Here is a 10,053-nt window from a genome sequence, read left to right on the forward strand (position 1 = left end):
CCATGTACACTAATATACACTTTATTTACAGGTTATTTTGCATTTTTTTTTTATTAATTTAGGTATTGAATGGTCCTCCCAAATTGTTGTAGTATTTCATTGTTTATAGGTCAATTTAGCTTTATTATGAAATTTACTGGGATGTTTTTTGGAGGGCTTGGAACGGATTAGCCATTTTACATGTAAAATGTGTCCAAGATACGAAAACCTCATGATACGAAAGGCGCCTTGGAACGGATTAATTTCGTATCTCGAGGTACTATATATATATATATATATATATATATATATATATATATATATATATATAACATAATATATATATATATATATATATATACAATATATATATATATATATATATATATATATATATATATATATATATATATATATATATATATGTATATATGAGGGCCTCAGAACCACAAAGTTGTAAACGCCACCCCCACCAATATTGAGTTAGGCATACCAGTAGATTTGGCAATGTTTCCTTTGTCTATTTGTTGCATTTCTATGCTATTCAGGAGTTTCAAAAAGGTAGAAATCCCTACTTGAGCAGTAGGAATTATCGATTTTGCCTACATGAATGAACATGGTGTCGCACGGAGGTTACAAGAGCTCAGTTAGAACCACAAGGGAGCACGTTCGCAGCTCAAGAGTGAGCCAATGAGAGCGTGTGTCACTAAGCGGGTAGTCAGTTCTAAACCAATCAGCATTTTCCCCCATAAGGCGCCCGTAAGTGTCGGCCAATCACTGCACAGTTTACAATCTAGTGATTTTCCCGGTGGAATTCGGTTGTCCACGGTGTTGTGGTTTGTTTTTCTGGATTATTATCCCTTATTTAGCACCATTATGCCTTCCTCTGATAGTGAAAGTGATCACAATGATGTTGTGCAACAGCCAAAAGGAAGAAAAAGGACAAGGAATGAAGCGTCATGGAAGAAAAACAGTGTTAAGTTATTGCATGACGCCGGCCAATAATATGTTTCTCGGGCCTCTCGGCGTACATGCAAACTTGTACCTGCACGTAGTGTAGGCCAACCTTGTCGTGATGGTTGCTTTAGCAGGCTTGGTAGGCCTATAGTGGAGGCTTTATTCAATGGGTTTTATGGTTTGGGAGATTATGATAAACAAACTGCTTACATTCAGTCGTTGGTTACGACCAACCCGGTGAAAAGACGTCATGTTACGATTGGAGAGAAGCCCCACGTAAAGAGAAAACATATGCTTATAGTGTCAAGTATGATAATGTTACGCATAAAGTTTGTAAGTAAGGGTTTCTTTCTATTTTTGCCATTAGTGATAAGCGAGTGATTACCGCATTGCAAAAGAAAACAATAGCAGATACACCGATCTATTGCTGTTATAACACAAATATAACAACACTTTTACACATTTAATTATGGTTTAAGTGCTGGTTATGAATAAAATATACACAAATGTGAGGGGTTAGGCATACATTTTGAATGCTAGCGCACAAGTGCACCCCACAATTTTTTTTTTATTTTCACAAAAAATTTATAAAGGGTAGAGCTTTCATATGAAACTTAGTTTAAATCAATATCTTTCTTAGAAGCAGCGTAATGAATGCTAGACTTTGAGGGCAATTTACTCATTTTTTAAAAAGTGGCGTTTACCACCTTGTGGTTCTGAGGCCCTCATAAATTATATATAATTTATATATATATATATATATAAATATATATATATATATATATAATATATATATATTATAATTGTATCTAGATATTATAGATATATATATTATATTAGATATATAGATATTATTAGATATAGTATTGATATAATAGATATATAGATATATTGATATAATAAGATATTAGGAATATATATAATATAATATAATAATATATATTATATTAGGATATAATATTATTATAATATATTAAATTAATATAAAATATATTATAATAATATTATATAATAAATATATATATAATATATATATATTATAAATAGGAATTATTATATATATATTAATATAATTAGATATATTATATATATAATTAGGTATATATTATATATAATATATATATATTAATAATATTATATATATATAGATATAATTATATTATATATTAATATATATTATATATATATATTATATTATATAATATATTATATTATTAAATATATAATATATTAAATTATAAATATATATAATATATATAAATAATATTAATATATAAATTAAATATATATATATATTTATATGATATATAGATATATAGATATATAGAATATATATATATAGATATATAGAATATATATATATATATATATATATATATATATATATATATATATATATATATATATTATAATATAAATAAAATATATATAATAATAGGTATCCTATAATTATTTAATATATATATAGATAAAATAAATAAAATATATAATATTATATATATATAATTTAATAATATATTATATATATAGGATATATATTACTATATAATATAATATTATATAATTAATATTATATATATAATATATAAATATAGATATTATATTAACCGAGATATATACTAATATATACTACGATAAATATATATATATATATATATAAATTAATATTATATATAGTATATATATATAAAATATAATATATAAATATATAAATATAAATATATATATATATATATATATATATATATATATTATATAATTTATAATATATACAGTGGACCCTATTCGCGGATTTCTCTCTGGACCATATCTACCCATTATTTGCGGGGGATTCCCCTATTCGCGGGATTTTCCCATCAAAAATCATCACTAATTACTGTATTTTGATGTTATTTTCATGACTAAATGCATTTTTATGATACAAATATGACTTACTAATTTTCAAATATTAATACTGATTAATACTGTATTAGTAAGATTAATAAGATTAAGGGGGCCGGCAGGAACCCCTATATATGGTGGTATAGGGCGAAAAATGCAGTCATGAAAAAATTCATGGAGCTTCATATGGCAACTGAGAATACGTATACGAAATATTTCGTCCAAATTCCTCTTACTTTCGTAGTTCCAGGGTAATTAGTTATCGTAACTCAATAAGCCTAAAACATTGATCCGTACAAGAAAATGCAATATTTCTTCTATTATTCGTAAATTTGTTTGTCATTAATTGTCAAAGAAATTGGGAGAAATGGCATCTGTAGACATTCCCCGAGTCGAGAAGGAGACTTCAGGCTCAGCTACCAAGTCCAGTCCTGATTTAGTGCGATCACAGACTTCAAGTAGTCTACACGTTCCATTTCACCTCTGCCATTCGCCCGCTTTTACGTATGTTTATGTATGTTTCGATAAGAATTTCATCATGCCAAAGAGGAAAAGACAAGGAAAACATCTCGCTAACATACAGACGAAGAAAAATCGCTCAAGTATTATTACAGAATATCATAATATATGCGTAGTTAGTGAAGAGAGAGGGGAGGGTTGCTTAGTAACGCCCCGGTCTTGCTTGACAGCACACGTCACACTATGCCCAAGGCTACGATCTTTTAGCAAAGAGATCTTCATTTATGATAAAAAACAAAGTTTTGGTTTTTCAATACCCAAAATGGAATATGAAATTCATAATAATCATGATTTATTAAATTGTCTTTGTAAAAAAAGATTACGCCTTCGAGTTTCACCTCTTGACATTCTCTTCCATTTTACGTTTGTTTATCTTGTTTCGGGCAAGAATTTCATCATGCCAAAAAGGAAAATACAAGGAAAACATCTCGCTAACATACAGAAGAAAATTCGCTGTAATAAGCCGAGTTAGTGAAGGGGAGAGAGATAATTGCGTAGGAAGGAGTGCCCCATCTTGCCTCAAGCAGTGCCCCAGGCTACGATATATGAGCAAAGGGATCATCATTTATGATTAAATTATGATAAAATAGTTTTGGTTTATTAATACACAAAAAAGAAATATACATTCATAATAATCATTATTTATTAACATTGTCTTTATAGAAATACGAAGGAAAACTTTGAACGCCCGTATCTCAAAACTATACTTATTGACCTTCAAAATTTATCTTCTCACTTAGTTTTAAAGCTATAACATTGGAATTTGGTATATAACTCAGAAAGACATTATAGAACAATCAAATAGAGCCCTTTTTTCCAATTTTTGTTTCGTATTTTTTTTATAAATTTTTATCTCCTGATTTATAGGGTTTATTTTTTTACCATATTGAAAAATTCATATCTAGCAAAAAAATGACTTTTAGAAAAAAAACTCTTCATTCGATTGGAGGTCTACATCAGGTCTATATATGGTGGTAATCCCAGGTCTTAATATTAAATATCAAGGGAGGAGATAGAATTTGAAAAATGGTTATTTTCGGGATAAATCGCCCTGGCGTCACAAAACCGAAGGTCAGAGGCGAAAATCATATGCGGTTTGGAGATGTCCCAAGTCACCTTATTAAGTGGTATGAATATCAAAGTCCTGTCCTTAAAAAAGGGCATTAGCCGGCCGGCCCCCTTAAATGATATCACATAATAAAAATAATAATTTCTCTCTCTCTCTCTCTCTCTCTCTCTCTCTCATTTACTGAGACTCGAGAATTCTTGTAGTACATGTGCTATTTGTTTTTAGTAATAATAATAATATAACTAATTACAAAATTCATATTAAGTGATAGTATTTTAAAGAAATACAATAATCTATCCATTTCACTCTTTTAATTAAGGATAATTCCTCTCTCTCTCTCTCTCTCTCTCTCTCTCTTTTGCTACACAGGATATGTATGTCATAGTGGTAACTCCCTCCCTCTGTTTCGCTGGAAGCGATATAACTATTTTCTGAGAGAACAGAGAGATAAACACACACACTCTCTCTCTCTATTTACTGAGATGAAAGAGTTTTTATGGTACTAGTATGTAAAATATTTATTGATATTTTCTGTTGTTAATAATAATAATAATAATAATAATAATAATAATAATAATAATAATAAAACTGTAATTACAAAATTCGTGTGGTAGTATTTTAAAGAGATAAAAATTACCTTTCCATTGCACTTACGTAAGGATAACTCCTCTCTCTTACTGTGATAAGAGAATTTTCATGGTAGATGCATGTGTTTATTAATATTTTCAACTAATAATAATAATAATAATAATAATAATAATAATAATAATAATAATAATAAGATAACTAATTTCAAATGAAAATTCTTCCCTTTGTCTTATTCTGTATCAATTTCCCTACCTTCTCATAACTCCATTGATGCTTGGAGCTGGGAAGCTGTCAAACATGTCAAGTAACAGTGCCATACAATGATCAACGAATTTAATGGTTTTTATACAATATCTCTCTCTCTCTCTCTCTCTCTCTCTCTCTTACTGAGGAGATCCTTTTTATGGTACATGTATGTAATAAGTTTATTATTAATATTTTCCAATAATAATAATACTATATGTATAATAATAATAATACTATAAATGTAATTACAAAATTCATATGTGAGTATTTTAAATACAATAATCTTTCCATTTTACTCTTTTAAATATTGTAAGGACAACTCTCTCTCTCTCTCTCTCGGCTCCAAGTGTTAGAAGTACGTATGTATGTATGTACGTATATACCTTTAAGGGTACTAATGTTTAGGATTACTTTGAAATTATATTGATACAGTCTCTAAGATTAATACATTAATATGATAATAATTTAATGTAAATTTGATGTAGGATGTTACATAAGGTTTACATTTGGTGTTTCTGTTTCTTCCTTCTTTTATCTCTCTCTCTCAGCAAAAGAATTGATATACAGACAAACATAATTGTTCAGTCCTCTCTTTCTCCCTTCTCTGCAATTGATATATGTATTTATGGGAGGAGAAATAAGTGTTGCCTATAGAAGTTCCTTTCACTCTACTGATATCGTAAGGAGTTATTCTCTCTCTCTCTGTTATTGGCTGTTTATATATTTCTAATGGTAAAATGTTTAAGATGACTTTGAAATTATATTAATAATATCAATTCAATGGTATATTTGATGTAGGATAATACTTTAAGTATACATTTGGCATTTGAACTTGCATTTTTAGAAGGGAGGTCTAACTATTCGTGGGTTTGCGCTATTTGCGGTTTGCGGGGGTCCCTGGTACACATCCCCCACGAATACGGGGGGAACACTGCTTATATATATATATATATATATATATATATATATATATATATATATATATATATATATATATATATATATATATATATGTGTGTGTGTGTGTGTGTGTGTGTGTGTGTGTACAAATACATATAAATATACACATATAAATAAATAAATAAATATATATATATATATATATATATATATATATATATATATATATATATATATATATATATATTTCTTATATGCTGTTGCTTTCGCAATGCATATCATCCTCTCCGTAACTGTATGAAGTGCTGTAAAATTGTTTGCAATATTTTCAGATTCCTTATTTTGCTTAAAGTTAGTATGTTCTAATAATGTATGTTCAGATATCACACAACATGATTTAAAAGTTAAGGATAATGTAGAATGCGAGAAGAAAGAGAAAATGGCATTATCTGTTCGAAGTAAGAAAATAGTTGTTACTACTTGAGGGTGTGTGGTTCCAATTTCTTTTTTTTAAACAATAATACAACACTCATGACTTGTTTCAGACTAGTGTCTTTGTTGAGAAACCAGCTGAAGAATTGCATAATCTTTCGATGCAGCATATTTTTTTTAGTTTTACAAACTGCTTTTGTTGGAAATAAAATGTGCCATTGTTTTCCAAAATCTGAAAAAATCAGAAACCTGAAACATAGCTAGCCTCAACAGTTTTGGAACTTGTACTATATAATTTGAATAATTCAAGGGTGTTACTAATCAATAATAAATTAAATTAAAAATAAAGTTAAACGTTGGCTTTAGACTGAATGGCACTAACTACAGCATCACCAATATGAATAAAATTCAACTACTTGTAAATATTCATAACAAAAGTAGTTATTTCTCTGGTTATGTGGAAAGTAAAAATTTACTCTACAACTTGATAACTAACTATAAAGACAAACAGAACAAACATGTTAAGAGTTTTTGTTATGTGAAATCAATTCATTTTCATTAACCAAAAAGTTTAATCTCACTCTACATGAAGAAAAATCCTAAAGTTCATCATCCTATGACAAAGTGATTGAACAGAAGTTCTCCAACAACTTTAAAAGAAAATCAATTCTATCTTACTGAAAAGCAAAATGATATAACAGGTAGATGGTTCAATTCTTATCAATTTTACTTACCACCTTCAACATTCAAATTTTAGGCAAAGCATCACACTTAAATAAGTGGTTATAGACCGTGCAGTTACTAGCTGACTGAAAGAATGAACTTTGCCTTCTTGTTACAATGGAACATACCTTCCAACTGTCCTTTGAGAGCTTTGATTTCCTCTTGCAACTTGCGTAGAAGAGCATCTTTGGGATCTTCATTAATCTTGGCTTTGTTACAGATATTCTTGGCCCGGCTTGCATAGCGTAATGTACTTATTGTCTCATCGTAATTATAGCATGCTGGCCCAACATTTGCACACTTGAGTGAAAAAATGAAAAGTCATAACATTAATTCTAACTGTAAACAACTTCTTGTGGTCACAAAAGTTAAATCCTGCTTTCCTCTCATTAAGTTTTCTGCAGTTCCTCATTTCAGTCATATAAAAATGACAAAAATAAAAAAAATAAGTATAACAATGTTAACACTGGATTGCAGATAATTATCTACAGAATCAATATTCCAAGTCTTAAAGGTTTTCACAGAGAAATGTACACAAAATAATTACTTATATAATAATTAATTTGCTCAGAGGTTCTGTATAAATGTATGAGGCATGTGATTTCCACAAGAATCAAATGCAGCAATATCATGGCTACATTAAATTCACATCTGCAGCAGTAACTTTCTCCTACTAAATAAAAAACAAAAGTATTTATATACTAATGTATAGTATTTTGGTTACCAATAATTTTGTTACTAATTACTTTTTATATTGTAATACATACTGATATCTAAGCAACATCAATACTACAACAAATCCCTATGCAGTTATACTACAGGCAGTCTCCCTGGTTATCGGCAGGGTGCTGATACACAAAAAACCCGCTATTTACTGATCGGTGAGTTTTTGGTTAATGTGCCTCTGCTAGGTATGTTATGACGCCATAACTCTATTACCAGCACCTTATGGTGACATAACTCTATTATCGGCCCCTTATGGCGCAGATAACCGCAAAACCCCCCCTCCGGCCATAAGTTGCCGATATTATGGCACTAGACAGCCCCACAAAAGCCAGATCGTCACTAACCAGATCCACCGATAACTGGGGACTGCCTTACTAATACCCAACACAAGCACTCCTGAGACCTAGATGCATACCAGTATAGGTGGAAAGGGGAACTCTTTCTTCTTTTGAGGTATGTCTGGAGAAAGAAAAGCTGTCACAAACTAATTACAGTCATACCTCGGTTAACAGAAGTCTCCACTAATGGAAAGTTTGGTTTAGGGATGGTCAAAGATGACCAGCAAAAGCATGTATGGGATTAGATGTGTCATGTGTGTGGTTCCTAGCCACAACAAAGGGTAGGATTCATTCTATACATGGGTCTCCCTCAGTGCACATTTATGGTAAATTGCCTCCTGTGTTTTTGTGTTTCTGGCTGTCTAGTGCAAATACCCAAGTCACTGTGGCCCCTAAAAGGCTAAAGAAACAAACAAAGCTGAGCCCATTATGAAGAATATTAGTCTCTAGGCAAGTCCATAGACTTCAGAGGTCAGTGATGATGATGTGGAGGAGTCAGTGGGATACAAAGCAGAGCTCACCAAAGAACTGCAGGACATTTAGACAAAGCAGCAACAGACAACAGCTGAGGAATTATCTCAAGAGGAGGGGGAAGGATGGGAGGATGTCATTAGTTCATTAATACAAGAAATGTGAGGAAAACTGGGGGAAGTGTAGAGCTTCGTTGAAAAATATCACCCTGACATACTTATATATCTATGCTATAAACATGCAGAATGACAATGCTCTCCACCATTTGTTTTCGAACATTTTAAAAATACAAAAAACAAAAACAAACATCACTGCCACTGTGTTTTTGTAAGGAACATTGAATCTCAAAAGAAGAAACTCCCCTTACAGAAGATAACGTCTTGCATCAGATTTGTCATTAACTCTTTCATTTAAAAGTAAAGTGAGAACTTTGCATTTATTCCATCTATTGACTTCGTAATTTCAGCATACTAAATTTGTCCATTTCAAGTTAAAATCACTAATTTTTTATCAATTTGTATTTTTCCTAACATACAAACCTGAAGCCTTTACAATGGTAAATTCTCCAACAAAGCTGGAAACCGGTCATGAAAAAATTCTATGTCATATGATCAAAGTATGGTGGAGGAACACATAGAATGGGAGGAGCTTCTGCAGGCTTACCTCATAGCATCTTGTGATGTCACAGTAATCCTACAACCCAGGAAAACTGAATGAGGGGTGGCTAAGGTGGGCCATTAACCCTCTTACGCCGGAGCGGTAAATAAAAAATTGTCTCCCGTATGCCGGAGGGGTTTCGGAGTGAGCGCGGAAGCAGAAAAAATATTTTTTTCAAAAAATCACAACGCGCTTAGTTTTAGAGATTAAGAGTTCATTTTTGGCTCATTTTTTTGTCATTGCCTGAAGTTTAGTATGCAACCAAGAGAAATGAAAAAAATTATCATTATCATATATAAATAATGCGATATATGATAGCGCGAAAATAAAATTTCATATATAATTGTATTCAAATCGCGCTGTGCGCAAAACGGTTAAAGGTAACAAGTTACTTTTTTTCGTTGTAATGTACACTAAATTTCAATCATTTTGGTATATAACACATTGTAAAACAATAAAAGCAACACAGAGAAAATATTATCACAAAATAATGCATGAATTCGTAACGCACGGACGTAAACAAACATTTTTTTCAAAAATTCACCATAAATCTAAATATTGTCCTAG

General features: G+C 30.4%; 1 protein-coding gene across 1 annotated transcript in view; it reads right to left on the bottom strand.

Annotated features, from left to right (window-relative positions):
- LOC135216065 (kinesin-like protein KIF3A) overlaps positions 1-7,596 on the bottom strand; it is a 112,511-nt gene extending 104,915 nt beyond the window's left edge. Inside the window, exon 1 of the mRNA XM_064251056.1 lies at positions 7,423-7,596. The gene's annotated coding sequence lies outside the window, so the exon portion shown is untranslated. The remainder of the gene's footprint in view (positions 1-7,422) is intronic.
- Between the last annotated feature and the right edge of the window lie 2,457 nt (positions 7,597-10,053).

The sequence above is a fragment of the Macrobrachium nipponense genome, chromosome 6 (assembly GCF_015104395.2).
Source record: "Macrobrachium nipponense isolate FS-2020 chromosome 6, ASM1510439v2, whole genome shotgun sequence".
Classification (NCBI taxonomy): Eukaryota; Metazoa; Arthropoda; class Malacostraca; order Decapoda; family Palaemonidae; genus Macrobrachium; species Macrobrachium nipponense.